Genomic DNA, 19,935 nt, shown 5'->3' on the forward strand with positions numbered 1-19,935 from the left:
CGAGAGGATAGAACACAGAAGTTTAGTTCCCGGATCAACAAAATCGCATGACAAGAATTTCAAGAATGTGAAGTTTTCCTAAGGGTTCTGCAGCCTCTCGAGGATAAGTACAGACGTGTCCGTACCGATCCGCAAGACTCTACTAAACCTGCTCATGACTCGTGAGACCTAGTAACTTAGGCTCTGATACCAACTTGTCACAACCCAATTCCCGCCCGGTCATGATGGCGCCTCTCGTGCAGACAAGGCCAGCCACCAGAACAATCAACACTGCTTTTGACAATTTCTTAGCATAACAGGTTTAAACCACAGATACTGATTTATCATAAGTACGGAAATAAACGTAACATAACGGGGAAAAACCATCCCAACTCAGCCCGATGATCGGGGTGTCACAAGTCACGAGCTACTACAGAGTTGATGAAAATACTACAAGTCTGGGAACATAGTCTGAAGATGAATGAAATATGCAGAAGATAAGGAAGAACGGGGCTGTGGACGTCGACAGCTACCTCGTTCTCTCCTAGTTCGCCTGGTCTGGAAGGAAATCAGCGCTCAGGTACGAACTCGGTTGTGCCTGTCTCTGCACACATGGTGCAGGAAGTAATGTGAGTACTCCGACCCAGTGAGTAATAAAATTAAATAACGACTGAGAACATAAAATCCCACAAGGGCACAAATAATGCTATCTCAAGCAGCAACATCAGATAAACAGTAGAAACCAGTGAAAACATAGGAAGAAAATCTCTTTGAAAACAATTAATAAAACAAGTATGCTCAGGTAGTAAGTCAGCCATTGTTACCTGACCGGTCAGCCATTATTACCTGACCGGTCAGCCATTATTACCTGACCAACGCGTTTTACAGTGCCATTGTTACCACTGGTGAAACATTGTTACCTGACTGGTCAGTCATTGTTACCTGACCAAACGCATATAACAGTGTCATTGTTACCACTGTTCAATATTTAATCACTCTAGATGGGTACCCGCGCTCACTGTGGGTGTGAAGACTCCGGAGGGGCTCCTACAGCCCAAGCGCTATCAACAATGCCTGAAAGCCTGAACAATATCAATACGAGGCCTGAAAGCCTGCTCACAATACACTCGAGGCCTGAAAGCCTCCTCACAATGCACTCGAGGCCTGAAAGCCTCCTCACATCACTCAGCATATCCTCACATATGGCCCTCGGCCTCAATTAGTCCAAAAATAATCATAAGCCCCTCGGGCAATAGTAAAGAAACAATAATGCTCAGCTCAACAGTAGTTCACATATCAGTTAGAACTCAAGGTTTGAGTAAAAATATAGCTGAGTTCATGAAACAGTGTAAATCACATGGACCGAGTTCAAATAATATCTCAAACAGTGAGGAAAACAGTGATGATAGTTCATAAAGAATATGGCAATAAATCCAAATCATAGTGAAAACAACAAGTCATTACTAATACGCGGTAAAATATCATTCGGACTGGACCAAGTCACAGTCCCCAATAGTAAATGACCCCGCGCTCATCATGGAACGCGTGTCTCATCTCAACATAGCACCAAGTTGTGCAAGTCCGGGGTTTTCAAACCCTCAGAACGTCATTAAAATCATTACTCACCTCTAGCCGGCCAAAAGTCTAGCTCGCTATGCCTTTTCCCCTCGAATCGACCTCCTCGCGCGTCGAATCTGATCAAAACCACAAGGAATACATCACAATAGGCAAATGGGTCATAACCCAATCGAAAAGACTCGAAAAAATATCAAAAATCACGAAGTTGGCAAAACCCGAGCCCCGGGCCCACTTCTCGAAAAATTACGAAATTTGCATCACCGGATTCCTCGTCTTGCCACGAGTCTATACATATCAAATTCATCAAAATCGGAGTTCAAATACCTCTTCAAGTTCCCATTTTACATTCCAAAAACCAAGCCCTAGTTCTTTTAATTTTTACCCAAGTTTCTAAGAGTTAAAGGTAGATTCCTCAATAAAAATGATGTTTCTAGACCATAGGACTTACCTCCAATTGATTCACAATCAAAACCCTCTCAAAATCGCGTCAATAGCTCCCAAGCTCGCTCAACAATGGAGGAAAAATGGTGGAGCTCGCGGATGAAATAAACCCTTTAAACCTTTCTGCCAACAGCGCTTTTCGCTTATGCGGTCCCGCTTCCGCTTATGCGGGACCGCTTCTGCGGCCAAAAATCCGCTTATGTGGTCTTCACTTAAAAATCCAGGCTTCTCTTATGCGACTCGAACTTCGCTTCTGCGGTCCTCTCAAAACCGCTTCTACGGTACAATGTCCGCTTAGGCGGACCCGCTGAAGCGTCCAACATTCCGTTTATGTAGAACTACCCTAACCCACACCTGGCCGCTTCTGCGATCGCTCACCCGCTTCTGCGGAACCGCTTCTGCGTTCCATTTCCGCAGAAGCGGAAATACCAGATACCAGCAATATCAGACCTGAAGCAATCTTCAAAAACTCTCTTTTAACCACTCAAATTCACCCCGAGGCCCCCGGGACCCCAACCAAAACACCAACACAACCTAAAAACCTCATACGAACTTGTTCCAATCATCAAAACACGTCAAACAACACAAAAATCGTCAATTCACCACGGATTCAAGCCTAAGTTTATCAAATTCTTCCGAAACTCACATTCGATAAAAAACCCAACCAAATGACGTCCAAATGACCTGAAATTTTACCCGCACATCCAAAACCACCTAACGAAGCTACTGCAACTCTCGAAATTCCATTCCGACCCCCGGATCAAAATCTCACCTACCAACCGGAATTCGCCAGAATTCAACCTTCGCCAATTCAAGCCTAATTCTACACCGGACCTCCAAATTCAATTCCGATCGCACTCCTAAGTCACAAATCATCTCCCGAAGCTAACCGAATCACCGGAATTCACATCCGAGCCCTCTAACTATATAGTCAACTTCCGGTAGACTTTTTCAAAACAAGCTTTCCTTAAAGAGACTAAATGTCTCATTTCCTACCAAAACCAAACCAATCCAACTCGATTACCTCAAATACCAATAATGAAGCATAGAGAAACATAATACGGGGAAGACGGGGCGGTAACTCACGTGACGACGGGCCGGGTCGTCACAGGTCAAGGGACCGCAGGTGCGGAAATAGCTGAGGCAGTGAGGTCTTTTAAGATTCGGGGTTGCGTTCATTTCAACCCCATTTTCTTCCATTGGAGCCGATGGGGAGCAACTTTGAGGTGCCATTTTCATCACTCGTCATGAGGTAAGTAATTTATGCTAGCTTTGAGTTAAATACAAAGTTTATATATGGATTTAGACAAGGAATTTGTGGAAAAACTTGGGTTTGAGGGAAAACCTAGAAATTTGATAATCTTGGATTTAGACCACGATTTTGGATATGGAATTTAGAAAAAATCATATATTTGAGTTCGTGAGTTTATGGGCAAAGTTTATCTTCGGAAAATTTCGGATTTCGGGCACGTGGGCCCAAGGGTGTTTTCGTCAACTTTTTGATCGGGGTTAGGAATTGTTATAAATTGGATTATAATGAGTAAATAAGTATATATTAATGAATTTGCATAATTATTGGCTAATTTTGGAGCGTTGTGCATCGATTCGAGTCTTCGGAAGGGCGTGGAATGCCGGTTATGGATCTTCGGAGCGAGGTGAGTCTCTTTTCTAACCTTGTAAGAGGGAATTGTCCCCATAGGTGAAATAATTGATTATGTGCTCCTATTTGTGGGGGCTACGTACGCACGAGGTGACGAGAGTCCGTGCGTAGCTACTATTATGCTATTGTCCGGGTAGTTAGGACCCAAAAGCATGCTATACTTGGATTATTTACGAACTTATTAGTAGCTTAAATTACTTCAATCACATCGAGTTAGAAAACGAATTTCTAAAAGGGTCTAAATTTCATTTTTCCCTAAATTAATAAAGAGAATTGGCCTTTCTTTGGATATTTGCTCCATATGGACTTCTTGATTGACTGTCTGTTCGTGTGTGTTTATTTTTGGAACGGGCCGAACGCCTCGGCAGATTAAATAGATGCATCTATAGGCGCGTCGTCGACCCTGGACAAGTGCACAGTTTATTTCTGTTGGATCGAGCCGTCGCCTCGCCATAATATGCGCGCGCATGCTTGTATTGCTGCCTTGAACTTAATTAAGTTATTATTGCCTCTTCATGGCTTGAAAATAATTGGATAATTACGAAAAGAAATTTTGAAAATTTCCAATAAAAGAATTAATTATTTACTTGTTTCCTTCTATTTGGACTAATATCATGTTTATAGAAATCCATAATTTAATGTATTACTGACCTCATTATTGGACCACTAGTATGTGTCGAAGTCGACTATCTCGTCTCTACTTCTTCGAGATTAGACGGGATACTCATTGAGTACACGTTGTTTACGTACTCATACTACACTTCTGTGCATTTTTGTTGCACAAGTATATGTAACTCTAGCGGCCTACTAGGCGTAGCAGCACGGATAAACCCTGGGACTAGGTGAGCTGTATTTCCTCGAGGCGACCCGCAGCTAGCAGAGTCTCTTTCCGTTATCTATATTTATTTCCTGTCCAATACTGTTTTCCGGATAGTTGTTGCATTTATTTCCTTCGTAGTAAACGCTCATGTTCTTGTGACACCGGGTTCTGGGAGGATTTTTGGATTATTAAATGTTAAAGTTTTGTTTAAGACTTCACAGTTATTTCTGTAAATTTTATTATTCGTTATCTAAGGTATAAAGAAAAATGATTTCAGAAAATACGAAATTGGAATTTAATTTGGGTATTTTGGTTGGCTTGCCTGACAACGGTGTCCGGCGCCACCACGACCCTCAGTGGATTTTGGGTCTTGACATTATTTAAGTTGTTATTGCCTCTTCATGGTTTGAGAATATTTGGATAATAATAAAAAGGAAAAATCTGGAAATTTCCTACAAAAGAAATAATCGTTTCCTTGTTTCCTTCTATTGGATTAAAATCATGTTTATAGAAATTCACGATTTAATGTATTATTGACACCATTATTGGACCACTAGTAAGTGTCGAAGTCGACCATCTCGTCTCTACTTCTTCGAGATTAGACGGGATACTCATTGAGTACACATTGTTTTCGTACACATACTACACTTCTGTGCATTTTTGTTGCACGGGTATATGTAACTCTAGCGGCCTACTAGCGTAGCAGCACGGATGATTCTGGGACTAGGTGAGTTGCATTATTCGAGGCGGCCCACAGCTAGTATAGTCCCTTCCAGTATATTGTATTTACCTCCTGTCCACTGTATTCCGGACGGATGTTGTATCTTATTTCCTTATCAGTAGATGCTCATGCACTTGTGACACCGGGTTCTGGGATGGTTTTGAAATATTATGTACTAATTGCTTATTATTTAATTTGAATTGAAGCAGTGATCTTTTTATTTATGAAAAATTAAAGGAAAATCTTAGTTTTCAAGATTGTCAAAAATAAGAACTTCATCAAGTAATTTGGGTTGGCTTGCCTGACAGCAGTGTCCGGCACCATCGCGACCCTTAGTGGATTTTGGGTCGTGACAGCGTGGTATCAGAGCACTAGGTTCCTAGGGTCTCACGAGTCATGAGCAAGTCTAGTAGAGTCTCGCGGATCGGTACGGAGACGTCTGTACTTATCCTCGGGAGGCTGCAGGACTGTTAGGAGTACTTCCCCTCTTGATTCCTTATCGTCCGATTTGATCCTTGGAGGCGTATGCCTTTAATTCATTCCTACTCAATCTTACGCGATGCCAACCGCTTGCTATAAATCGAAAATTGAAGAACTGTAATGGTACTACAGATGTGATACAGGATGTTTCTCCTGGAATAGCTGATCGGATTATTATCATCGCTTTATAGAAGAATATTTTATTGTTTCAGCCCAGTAACGGTACTTCTGAGGGCTCTGAGGCTAGGCACAAGTTGCCACGATGCTTATGAACAATTGTTCTGCAGTATTGTTATGATGGTAGGATGTTTGCCTATGTATTGGGGCAGTGAATGACTTGAAGGGAGGTTTACTTAGTGCATAATCTAGAGACTCAGTATTTTATTTCCGGCAGGGGAAAGGCAATCGGGCTAAGAATGTGCAGATTTGGGATGGTAGAGTAATGAGACTTGGTACATGCGAGAGTGGTGGAGCTTTCTTCTATGAGGGGATGTCGTTGTCCTAATTGAATGCACTAAGTTCTCCGGTGTTGCGATCTTCTACAATTCGCCTTTGGAGCAAGCTATTATGAAATAGTATCGGAAATGCGGCTGTCAGATATTGTAGGGCACGGTAGTTCAGGGTCGAATCAATGTCTCTAATGTCGGTGGTATGAGAAGGATGATTTTTCGAAAGGTGTAAAGTTAGCAGCAATTTTGGGTTCAAGTGCCACGAAGATAGATTTTAATTAAGGCAACAACTGAGCAGCAAAGGATAAGGAAAGACATGTGGGAGGTGTCAGGCGGTGGCTAAAATTTCTAGAAGGCCGAATATAAGAGGCCAAGGGTCGAGCAGTCGATTAAGGGTATGGGTTCCGCCAAAGTGGGAGAGTGGCGGAGTTGCACATGGGCTTGCAGTGGGATGGCCACGTACCTTAAGGAGAGTTTGGAGTGATTTGAGAATATTAGTGATTGGTGATTGGGGTCTACAGATTTAATTTGAGGTATGGGCTATTATGCGACAGGAGATTTGATATAACGAGAAGGAGCTACTTGAATGAAGAAGGATACCACCTAACTTCGAATTGGAAGGTTGTTGCCGCACAATTAAGTGATGTCCACGGGGGATGAATGGACTTGTGCAACTAGAGCGTGAGGTCGGACTCAGGAGGGGTTATTGATGACGTAGTGATGGTACCCCGTGCAACAGCGTTGGAAGATGTCGGGAAGTGATTTCCACAGGTGGGTTATTCCCTGTGAGCAGGTTATCGGTCGCGTGGTTGGCGAAGCTTCTGCGAAGGATTCTATTAGTTATGTAGCAAAGAGATCGGTTGTGCGAATGTGGTCGATGATTCAGAGTTCAAAGGGGGTTTTATAGAAAGATTCCGAGCATTTTGGCAGTTGATTGCGCAAGGTTATGTCAGTAAGAGATGAAGAATACTGGTGAATGCCAGAGCTGTATAATGATGGCTTCAAGCTAAGTGGGAGAGTCCCACCGCCTATGATTGGGTTGCATGGTTAACTACTTGCGAGGTCTCTGGTTATTAGCATATTGATGGGTTACTTCAGCTACGGGAAAGGAACATAAGTGGTAATTTGAGCAAAGGAATTATTAAAGGTGTGCTATTGTTGGCCTTATTGGCCCATGTTCAGGCTTGGGGAAGGATTCAGGATTGTGCTTTGCAAAGATGCGGGCTCCAAGGGAAGCGATTCTGCCAGGTGCTTCACCAAGAGGGTATTCATGTGATAGAAGATTCATGAAGTTTATTATATTCGGGGGCAAGTCAGAGCGGATGGCTCTCAACACCGGTCCTAGTGAATTCAAAGGATATGGAGTGATACCTAACAATTTTGAGCCTATAGGTATTAAGAATCAAGCTTGATGGCAGCCTATGAGAAGAGGCACAGAATGTCTATGATGTTTTGACTTGCGATGTAGCAATTAGGAGGTACGAAATGGTTCGTGGGATTTGAGACAGCTTGGTCTCGTGATTCAAGGTCACTCGGGACGTGTGCGGGTGGAATATGTTATGTGTTGAATGGAGTTATTATTATATCTAAGGCAATCAAGGATAAATTGGAAGAAGATAGAATGGTTAGCCCTGGTTGAGTTGGCATGTTAGGTGCAGTGAGTAGTATGGAATTTGCAGTGAGGATCAAGGTTGCAGTTCGGTGCTGACAAGGATGTCACAAGCTCGAATGAGCAGGAAGGGAGTTTGATGTTTAAGGTAAGTTGGTATTGTCTTCAGCATCACCTGAGATCGGTGTTTTGTGAAAAATGCTTTGCATCCTGGTTAATGATTCTTGGTCGCTTTTCAGCGTTAGTGCGACTGGTGGTTTGGAGATGCGACCCAGTCACTTGTTACGGTAGGTTGTGGGAGTGTGTCCCACAAGAAGATCGTATAAGTGTGGCATGTAGTCACTTGATCGATTAAAGAAGTTAAACCAAGTATGAAGATTTGTGATGATATCGATTAGTTGAGAATATATGCCTGGAGGGCACTCAGTTACTGAGTTGTGGACTGTGGATGAGTACTCCGGTTATGATGGTTGTTCTTGTGTGTTATGAGAAGAGCGAAATTAGTATGGACATTTGAAAGGTTATTGGCTTAGTTTGATATGATCAGGATCGACTTGAGGTCGGTGGATGGATTTAAATGTGAATATGGGCTCTATGTCAGGCCAGTTGTGTTCATTTCAGTAATGCGCTCCTTATGGAGGAGTAGTCAGGGTGTTATTTCGTTGTCAGATATTCTATGTGGTGATACATTGCGCCGTGTGAGTTGTGAGACGGCTTGAGAAATTGCTTATATGTTGAGGATCCGCATAGAAATGATGTATTATGAGCAAAATGGCTCTTGAGATTCATATTGTATATCGCACCTCAGTTGTGCTTGAGTTTTGTAGCTTATAGCGCTATATGTCCCCTCAGGGATGGTATTATGCACTTAGCGTGCTTATGACCAAAATTCGGTATTTTATTGTAATGAGCAAATTTAGCTCGATGTGCATCTCCTTATGTGAGATCTATGTGTGGATCGGGTGGCACGCCGCCATGGGTATGTTATTTGGATCGGGTTGCGCGCCGCAACAGTGTGATGCTGAGTACAGTTCCCTATATCTGCTTTTATGTGTTTCATTTCCTATTTTTTGGAGGAAAGCTCGTATTAGCTGTGAGCCCGCGTCGCATGTATGATTCGCGAGCGGGGTAATTGGATCCCCTTTTCATAGATCATTTTTTTCTTCTTCCTTGTATCGCGTTCGAATTGGTAGCTTATTGGCACATTGTGGCATCATATGAGACTTTTGATTATGTTCGGGGTGGCTTATTGCCTGAGCAGTTCGTACTGGGAGAGACGAGATCATTGGATTTAGGATCAGTGCAATCTAATTATATGAAGTATATTAATGAGCTACGACCATTATTTGGTTCGGGATGAGGTGATGGTTCTTGTCAGGAGTATAGACCCAATGATTTGTGATGCGGCAGTTGGTCATGAATTTCTACACATCTCTTCTGTCATGGCGGTATCGTAATAATTAGAGCAAGACCTATGCAGATCATGAGTGCAATGGGAGCACCAGATTCGTGGAATTTCAAAGTGTTTGATCAGAGAATGTTATTGTGGTCCTATGAGTAAAGTGGTGCAAGTTGTGAATTCAGCTAAGGTGTGTAGTCGTGTTTTGGGCTGCGTGTAGTTATTGATATGGTGAGCGTATGTTGGAAACAGGTCGGGCATAGAATTTCGGATGTTGGGATTAGGCTCTAAGGCTTATCTGCTTGAAAAAAAAAAGGAAATATCCTCAGAATTTATCGAGCTAATGAGCTCAACTGAGTTGTGGTAGCACGGGAAGGTGCATGAGGTGTTAAACAGTGATTTCAGACTACTTTAGTGTAGTTCTCAGCACGTTCGAGGACGAACGTATGTTTAAGTGGGAGAGAATGTAACGACCCGACCGGTCGTTTTGAGCTCTAGCACGTCGTTCAGCACTCTAAGGACATGAACAACTTCATTTCAGGTATTATGACTTGTACGCATGGTCGGAATTAAATTTCGGGAAGTTCAGAGTTAATTTGGAAAGAGAATTCTCATTTCGGAAGCTTAAAGTTGAAAGAATTAACTAAGATTGGATTTTTGAGTAAACGACCTCGGAATCGGGATTCGAAGGTTCCAACAGGTTTGTATGATGACTTTGGACTTGGGCGTATGTCCGGATCGGATTTTGGAAGACCTGGGAACGTTTTGGTGCCTATTGTGGAAGTTAGCATTTTAGAAGAAATTTCACAAGTTTGGCTTGAAGTGCATTTCAGTGTTATCGGTGTCCGTTTGGGATTCCGAGTCTGTTAATAGCTCCGTATGGTGATTCTGGAGTTGGGAGCGCGATCGGAAGTGAATTCGGAGGTCCGTAGGTCATTTTGAAGTCATTTGGCTAAAGATAGAAATTTGAAGGTTTTTGAGAAGTTTGACTGAGAGTTTGACTTTTTGATATCGGGGTCGGATTCCAATTTCGAAAGTTGGAGCAGGTCCGTAATGTCGAATATGACTTGTGTGCAAAACTTGAGGTCAATCGGACGTGATTTGACGTATTTCGGCATCGAATGTAGAAGTTTGAAATTCTAAAGTTCATAAAGCTTGGATTGGAGGTCGATTCGTGGTTTTAGCTTTGTTTGATGTGATTTAAAGTCTCGACTAAGTTCGTATTGTATTTTGGGACATGTTGGTATAATTGGTTGATGTCCCGAGGGTCTCCGGTGGATTTCGGAAGGCTAACGGATCGATTTCGGAACTTTAAAGGTGCTGAAAATCTGCTGCAACTGCTGTTTTGGACAGTAATGGTGCAATCAAGGAGGCTAATTTGAAAGCTTATATCTCGAAATCTATAAGGAATCTGAATATGTTCAAAACATAAAAGTTGTTTCCCTTGCATTCTAGTTTCCAGAAAGCTAAACCATTAATGATTTGGACATATTATCAGAAAGTTATGATCGATTGAAAATGGCTGGTGGAGCAGTTTCGACAGAATTTTCTGATGCATGGAGCCTATTTTAGAAGCTCATATCTCGCAATATATAAAGAGTTATATGGTGTACAACCTATAAAATGAAAGATCTTCGAGTCTAGTTTCTATATATTCAAACCATTTGTCATTTGGATATTTCCATAAGGAGTTATGGGCGTTTTAATAAAAGGTGTACAGCAGGGGAAAATGGTAATATGATGTACAACCTGCACATCATAAGGTACAACTCGATGAAGCCTGGGTAGATTATTTTAAACACGAGTTTTAGCCCATTTCTTTCATTTCTTTCATTTGGCTTGGACTATTTTGGAGAGCTCAAGGAGGGATTTTCACCAAGCAACACTAGGTAAGTGATTTCTTCCTATTTTTGAGTTAAATATGTGATCTTACATAGATTTAGACATGGAAAATTAGTATAAATTTGGAATTTTTGGGGAAGACCTAGAACTTGGAATTTTAGACTTTTACCTTGAATTTGAGCATGAAAATTTGAGCAAAATGTATATTTGACTTAGTAAAGCTATGGGTAAAATTTATCTTCGAGAAATTTCGGAATCCAGGCACGTGTTGGTCAACTTTTCGAGCGGAGTTGGGAACTTATATAATTTGAATTGTTACAAGTATTAGAGTGAATTTTTATTGGTTTACCCGTTATTTGAATAGTTTTGGGGCGTTATGCATCAATTGGAGTCGTTGGAAGGGCTTGGAAGCCGGTTATAAAAATTTCGGAGCGAGGTGAGTCTCCTTTCTAACCTTGTAAGAGGAATTGTCCCCATAGGTGAAATAATTGATTATGTGCTCCTATTTGTGGGGGCTACGTACGCACGAGGTGACGAGAGTCCGTGCGTAGCTACTATTATGCTATTGTCCGGGTAGTTAGGACCCAAAAGCATGCTATACTTGGATTATTTACGTACCTATTGATAGCTTGAATTGCTTAAATCACATCGAATTAGTAAATGAATTTCTAAACAGATAAAACTTCATATTTCTTAAATGGTTAAAAGAGGATTTGTTTTCATTGGATTATTACTCCGTGTGGACTTCTTGATTGACTATCTGTGTGTTTATTTATGAAACGGGCCGAACGCCTCGGCAGATTAAATAGATGCATCTATAGGCGCGCCGTCGACCCTCGGCAAGTGCACAGTTTATTTCTGTTGGATCAGGCCGTCGCCTCGGCATAATATGCGCATGCTTGTATTGCTGCCTTGAACTTATTTAAGTTGTTATTGCCTCTTTATGGTTTGAGAATATTTTGATAATAATAAAAAGGAAAAATCTGGAAATTTCCTACAAAAGAAATAATTGTTTCCTTGTTTCCTTCTATTGGATTAAAATCATGTTCATAGAAATCCACGATTTAATATATTATTGACATCATTATTGGACCACTAGTAAGTGTCGAAGTCGACCATCTCGTCTCTACTTCTTCGAGATTAGACGGGATACTCATTGAGTACACTTTGTTTTCGTACTCATACTACACTTTTGTGCATTTTTGTTGCACATGTATATGTAACTCTAGCGGCCTACTGGGCGTAGCAGCACGAATGATTCTGGGACTAGGTGAGTTGCATTATTCGAGGCGTCCCACAGCTAGTATAGTCCCTTCTAGTATATTGTATTTACCCCCTGTCCACTGTATTCCGGACGGATGTTGTATCTTATTTCCTTATCAGTAGATGCTCATGCACTTGTGACACCGGGTTCTGGGATGGTTTTGAAATATTATGTACTAATTGCTTATTATTTAATTTGAATTGAAGCAATGATCTTTTTATTTATGAAAAATTGAAGGAAAATCTTAGTTTTCAAGATTGTTAAAAATGAGAACTTCATCAAGTAATTTGGGTTGGCTTGCCTGACAGCAGTGTCCGACGCCATCGCGACCCTTAGTGGATTTTGGGTCGTGACAGTATTCATAGAATGAAATGTGGTATTAAAGCTGGACAGATTATTGTATTCGACTGTATTTACGGCGTGAAATAGGGGATTACACTGTTTTTAAAACGGAAATGAATCAATTAACATAATAGACTCCTAATATAACTCAACAAACTCAATTATAAATCTGAATACATAAATACATCTGAATATATAAATTATATTAATTAAAAAAAATAAATGAAAATATTCATGGAATATAGCGAGACAGTGAATATAATAAAATACATGTGAGATATATTGAAATACAATGAAAAAAAGACAATGAATACAATGAAATACATAGAATACAACGACATACATTGAAATACAATAAAAAAAAGGTAATAGACTCTTCAAGTTGCTCAGCCCCAAACTCCGTCGTCTTTGTTAAAGAATAACCCTAATGTCGTCTCATCGATAGCAGATTTCGAACCTACATTGTCGACCCCAATTTACCCTAAAAAATCATTTCAAAAATACCTGACAGTGAGTAGTGATCATGCTTTTTGCAAAAATTACTGTATTTGATGTAATTATTCCAGCAACCCTTTTCTGTATTTGATGTAATTACTCCACTGTTCCGACATCAATTATACAACAAACAGATCTATATATTTTTGGATTTTCCCACTTCAGTAAAAAACATAGAAGAAGACCAAAAAATCATATACACACACAGATCTTTAATTTTTATCAAAAGGATCAACTTTGAAAATAAAAAGAGAAAAGTATTATACTTGCCTTGATAAAGCTAAAGAGTCTAACAACTCATCATTGTTTTCTTCCTTTTAGGTAATTGAAGAAGTGAAAAGATTGGTTGTGGAATATAAGAATGAAGAGGTTAGTATTACTGTAACTGGCCATAGCCTAGGTGCATCACTTGCAACCCTAAATGCAGTTGACATAGCTTTCAATGGAATCAACAAAACAAGCGAAGGCAAGTAATTTCCAATGACAGCTTTTGCATTCGCAAGTCCTAAAGTTGGAGATCTTAATTTTAAGGCAGCATTTGACAAACTTGAAAGTCTCCGTACTTTGAGAATCCATAATCTATGGGATGTTGTTCCGAAAATACCTCCAATTGGGTATATAGACGTGGGCGAGGAACTAATTATTAACACCACAAAATCACCATATGTAAAGCCTCCGTGTGTGCAACCTAACAAGCACACACGGACATAAATGGATAAATTTCTGGGAGTTTGGAAAAAGAAACAGAATACATAGGACAGAATACCTTGTATCATTCGTGTAGACATTGCCTCATTCAAGGTAAGCATCTCCCGGTATTTTTTCCCAATGCGTTGTGTATGTCTGAAGAGCTTCTTGAACGTATGCCATATGCAAAATCGAATTTGAACGTATTTTTGTATACAATTGTATCAATCTCAAATTTTCTTGGTTGGAAATTGATTTCTACGAACTGTAACAAAAGAACATGAAAAGAAAGAAGGGAGATTTGAAAATCGACAGAATCCTCTGTTTTTTTATACTTTCGGATGGAAAATCGTTGATGAAGGGGGAAATACAGATTATGGGTGCTATAATTGTGTTAGTTGAGTTATATTAGGAGACTATTTGCTAGATTGATTTTCTTTCCGTTTTTAATCAGTTGAAAGGTCCCTTTTTTAAGGAATATACGTTACAGTATTCAATGATTCAATTCTTGAATACAGTTGAATACAACATCTTATTAATAGGTTTTCCATGATTCACGCCACTTTTTTCTAATGTATTCAAGAATACAGTAACCTAAATACATCAAATTCATCTTAAAATATTTAAAAACGTATCTACATGCTGTAATATAGCAAATGATATCTATAAAGAGCTAATTACCACTAAAAGATATCTATTTATGAAAATTTCTTTTTTTTTTTTTTTTCGCGAGGTAGAATTGATGAGGGCTCCAACTATATGGTAGCCCACATGCATATTTGGCATTTAGCCTAAAGCAAAAGACAAGCTCAGAAAGACCTTGACATCATTAGGGCCGGCCGAAGGAAGTGCGCACGAGGACATTTATAATTAGGATTTAATTTATATACACTGTATAAAAATATTTACACTATTAGTAATATATTTAAATATGTTATAGTAGATTATCAGCCTTATTTTTCAAGTTACTAATCACACTTGTAATATACGATTATGTATAGTTATCTTTTGTAGAGTAAAATTATATCTAATGTCCGCCGTCGGCATACCTTCTCTTTCCCCCTCTATATATACTAGATCTCTCTGTCCGTTTTGCATTACCAAATACTTCTCCCTAGTAATATCATTATAAATTAAAGAAGTAGTAACAATCTAGTGCTACTTCATTTGTGAAGCAAACTAAAGAACATGGGCTTATTCGCCATCTCACATTTGGTCATATTTCTTTTTTTGACAAACAGGGATATCTTTTATATATATATATATATATATATATATATATATATCACAAAATAGTAGAGGTAGAGGTAGTATGTTCAGATTGCCCGGGGGGGCATCACCTACTTGGCTATTACAAACCAATAACATGTCTGTGACGACCCAACCCGTCGTCTCATGTATTATAGCCCCGTTTCCCCCATTTACTGCTTCTTCATGTTTTACTATCAGCAACGAGTGAGTTATAGTTGAATTGAATTGGTTTGGATAGGAAATGAGACACTTAGTCTCTTTAAGGAAGGCTTAAGTTGGAAAGGTCAACCGGACGTTGACTTATGAGTTAGAAGGCTCGGATGTGATTTCCGGTGATTCAGTTAGCTTTGGGGGATGATTTGTGACTTGGGAGTGCGATCGGAATTGATTTTGGAGGCCCGGTGTAGAATTAGGCTTGAATTGGCGAGGTTAGTATTTTGGCGAATTCCGGTGGATGGGTGAGAATTTGATCCGGGGGTCGGAAAGGAATTCCGAGAGTTTTTGTAGCTTCGTTAAGTGATTTTGGATATATGTGCAAATTTTCAGGTCATTCGGACATCGTTTGGTCGGGTTTTTTTTGATCGAAAGTGCATTTCGGAAGTTCTTGAAGAACTTAGGCTTGAATCCGATGTGAATTGATGATTTTAGTGTTGTTAGGTGTGTTTTGATGGTTGGAGCAAGTTCGTATGATGTATTGGGATATGTTGGTGCCTTTGGCTGAGGTCCCGGGGGCCTCGGGGTGAATTCGGGTGGTTAAACGGAGAATTCGGAGTTTGTTGCATGTTTGAAGTTTGTTGGTTCTGTCATTTCCGCATCTGCGGAAAAGGGACCGCATAAGCGGTTCCGCAGATGCGGCGTATTGGTCGCAGAAGCGGTCCTTGAGGGACCAGGGTTTTCCGCAGAAGCGGACGTGGATCCACAAATGTGGCGACCGCATAAGCGGTTCTAGACCGCATAAGCGGTCCGGGGGACTTTAAGTGAGATCGCAGAAGCGACCGTTTGGTCGCATACGCGGTGACCGCAGGTGCGGCATATTAACCGCAGAAGCGGAAAAACAGTCTGGGTTTAAGTGAACAGTGGTTCACGAATTGGAAAGAGAAGAAAAATATTTTGGACTTCGGCTTAGGCGGTTTCTTGGGCGATTTTGAAGAGATTTCGAAGGGGCTTCATCAGGTATGAACTATTGGACTCGGATTATGTTTATATAGTGTAAAATCATGGATTGAACACTGAAATTTAAGGGATTAAATGCTAAAAATGGAGGTTAGGGCTTGAAACTTAAGAGAGCTTAAATTGATGATTTGAGGGGTCAAATGGACTCCGATTCTTGTGAGTTTGATATGTATAGACTCGTGGCGAGATAAGGATCGTTTTGATGTATATTTTTTTGGATTTCGAGAAGTGGGCCCGGGGCTCGGGTTTTGCCAACTTAGTGAATTTTGGTATTTTTCGAGTCTTTTCGATTGGGTTATGTTTCTTTAGCCTATTGTAATGTATTCGTTGTGGTTTTAATCAGATTCGGCGTGCGAAGAGGTTGATTCGAAAGGCAAAGGCATAGCGAGCTAGACTTGTGGCCAGCTTGAGGTGAGTAATAGATGTAGATGATGACCTGAGGGTTTGAAACCCCGGTATATCACATTGTGACGCTATATTGAGGCGAGACACGTACTCTATGACGAGTGCGGGGTCGATTGTGACTGGGGATTGTGACCTAGTCCGTTCCGTTTGATGTTCGTACTGTGTTCTTGACTAGAAATTGTTTGGTAATCATCCTACTTGGATTTTATGAATATGTTTGGGGCTTTGTGCCTATCATGTGCATCCATTAGGGATCCTTATCGCTGCTTCCATGATGCTTAGCATATTTCATGATATCAGTCCTGAGTTAGACACTGCCTCGAAATGTTTAGTAAATAAAGGTTTAATCACTTAGCTCTATAATTCCTAATAATTGAAACTAAAAATGAACAATTTGACTGTGCCCGAGTGGCTTGCATGCATATATATATCTGGACTGAGTGTGGATCGGGCTGCACGCCGCAGCGAATGCTACGATGATATTGCCCTTGGGCTGTAGGAGCCCCTCCGGAGTCTGAACCCCCACAGTGAGCGCGGGTACCCAAATGGATCGGGCTGCGCGCCGCAGCGGTCATGTGCATTGCATTGCATTCATGCATTTATACCTATTTGTCATACTTGTCCTGGTATTGTTGTTGTTCCACCGTTTTATGTGATGAATCGCTGATTATAGCTTTATATTGTAATATTTCGGAATTTCTTACTTTCAGCCATTATATATGTTTATTACTCACTGAGTTGGAAGTACTGACTTTACTCCCTGCACCTCGCGTGCAGTTTCAGGTATTGTTCACTTGGTAGCGGGTTATTAGCGCATTGAAGGTATTGTTATTGTAGCTGAGCGAGGTGACCGCCAGCGTTCGCGACACCGGATGTTGTCTTTTGTTTTCCAAAATTTTTACTTGTATATATTTATTGGCCTGTAGTTGTGCTAAGGTTTCCTTAGATGCTCGTGACTTGTGGCACCCCGGTCGGGTAGTAATTAACAATTTCTACTGCCATTAAGTTGTATCTTCTATTCATTTATGTTTAATAATTTTTGGTAAAAGGATTTGGGTTAGTTGGCTGGCCTTGTCTTCACGAGAGGCGCCATCACGACCGGGTATGAGAGTTGGGTCGTGACAAGTTGGTATCAGAGCCTAGGTTACTAAGTCTCACGAGTCATGAGCAGGTTTAGTAGAGTCTCGCGGATTGGTACGGAGACGTCTGTATTTATCCTCGGGAGGCTGCAGAACCTTTAGGAAAACTTCCCATTCTTTGAATTCTTATCGTGCGTACTTGATTCAGCTTGAGATATAACTCTTGAAATTCCTTCCACACGTCTGTATGCGCACGTGAGCGCTCAGTATTATATGTGCCTTGATGGTTTGTGATTCCCCGATCGAGGGGCAAGATGTAATCTTCGTGAGTATGTTGGGCCAGTCTGGAGGACTTGAGGCCGGATCCTTGCCTACGGCTTGAGCACCGAGGTGCTGATTGCGTGAGCAAGTGTTTTGAACTTATATGTTCAGTATTGCCCCTATTAGCCAGAATGGCGGTTCGGTATTCATGTGATGAGTATGTTAGTACTGCGAGATGTAATTATATGACTTGGTAGTAACGAAGAAGTCTGCAGGATAATAGATGAACTGTTAAGTGATTTGACTCCTATTGTGGATTGATGTGTAGCCCGAATTATGGGCGCGTGAAGAACATTGTCTTACCTCCTAGTTGGGAAGTGAAGTGCATTGCATGCGGCGGTATGAGTTCGGACTCAGAAAGACTAATGACTGAGTAACGTATACGATGGTGAAAAGTATGCTGAAGTACTAAATTGAGGCGAAGCAGGGGTCATCTCCTGCGGAGTGTTCTTGAGTGGTATGGTCCTTACGTGTATGTTAGAAGATCTCATGTGTAATTGAAGGGTATGTGTTGAAATTTAAAAATTCGGGTCGCTTAAGAGAGTGGACTCAGTTGATGTGGGGATAAATGTGAGGATTGTAGAGGATTTCAGTACTAGATGATCTGTGTTTTCACAAACTTGTAGATGATTTGAGTTTAATCTCACTATGACATTGTGGCATCATTGGAGTAAAAGTGTTATGAGTTGTTAAGTGTGTCTTGATATATGGCTTCGAGCCAAGTTGGGGAGGTTGCTGTTGATTAGCTGATTGCACGGTTATGTGCTATGTTGGTTACGTCTCGAGGTATGCTGGCGAATCTGTTCTAGTTGCAGAAATTGAGCCGAGGATGGGCGAGTGAAGCAAAATTTCGACAAAGGTTATATTATGTTCCATAGGGTATGAGAATTTCGGAATGTCTAGAGTTGTTGTTGGTAAAGAATGCTCGGTGCATAAAGCAGGAAGTTGCTTGGTTGTATTGGGATGAGGGTCTCATTTTATGGTATCGGAGTGTCAATAAAGCACGAGTGGTTCTGTTCGTTAAATCAGGTAATTTGCAGATGAATAAGAGAGAATGACTCTCGAGAATGGTTTTAATGTGTTCAAGAATCTACATGTAGCACTCAGGTGTTTTAAGGTGGTGTATGTGACTAAAGACAGTGTTTTCAATAGAAAATGTCAAGACTTGTGGTATTTTTATGTTGATCATGGGATCCTATGTGTCGATACCTGGAAAGTAAAGGAAGCGAATTTAGATTCGCAGAAAGTTCTCAGAGTGAAGTATTCTGGAATGTGGTATTTCTGGGAAACAATTGAGAGAGTATTCAGTGGCCTATGGGTCTTAGACAGTGTGGTCTTATGTTCGAGTCTCGTGTGGTAAGCTTGGATTGAGGCATTGTGATGCTACAGCGAGGGAGAAATATCAAGTGGATGATGAATCAAAAAGGGAAATTAGATAGATGGAATAGCTTGATAGTAGACCGAATCGGTATGGTAAGGATGTGATTAATTCTTCGTATGTGTTCGAGGTAATGGGCTTTTACAGGTATTGTGCAGCAAGGCTCTTGAGTTCTGACAGCTTGCTTAGCTTGGTTCGGGTAGAAGGATTCAGTCCTGGCAGTTTAGCTTGTGCAATGGAATTCGGGGAGAGTTCTTGATAAGTTTTACCGTGGTTTAGAGACGTATAAATTGCCTATGGGCATGCGAAGCATGGAATGTGTAATGATTTCTCTTCTTGATGGGATTGATGGAGAGTTCTTGACTAGTGGAGTACGTAGATGTTTGTGGTTAGGAAGGGAGATGGAGTTCTCATGTTATACTAGTGTGGTATGGTATATGCGATATGTGGTGGAGGATTGGGATTTGTGTGTGTAAGGTTACGGTTCTGTTCATAATGGAAAGTCATTAAATTCTTAAGCAGCACGGGCAGCTGCAGGTGATTAAAGAATCCATCTTCAAAT

This window comes from Nicotiana attenuata, unplaced genomic scaffold (assembly GCF_001879085.1).
Source record: "Nicotiana attenuata strain UT unplaced genomic scaffold, NIATTr2, whole genome shotgun sequence".
Classification (NCBI taxonomy): Eukaryota; Viridiplantae; Streptophyta; class Magnoliopsida; order Solanales; family Solanaceae; genus Nicotiana; species Nicotiana attenuata.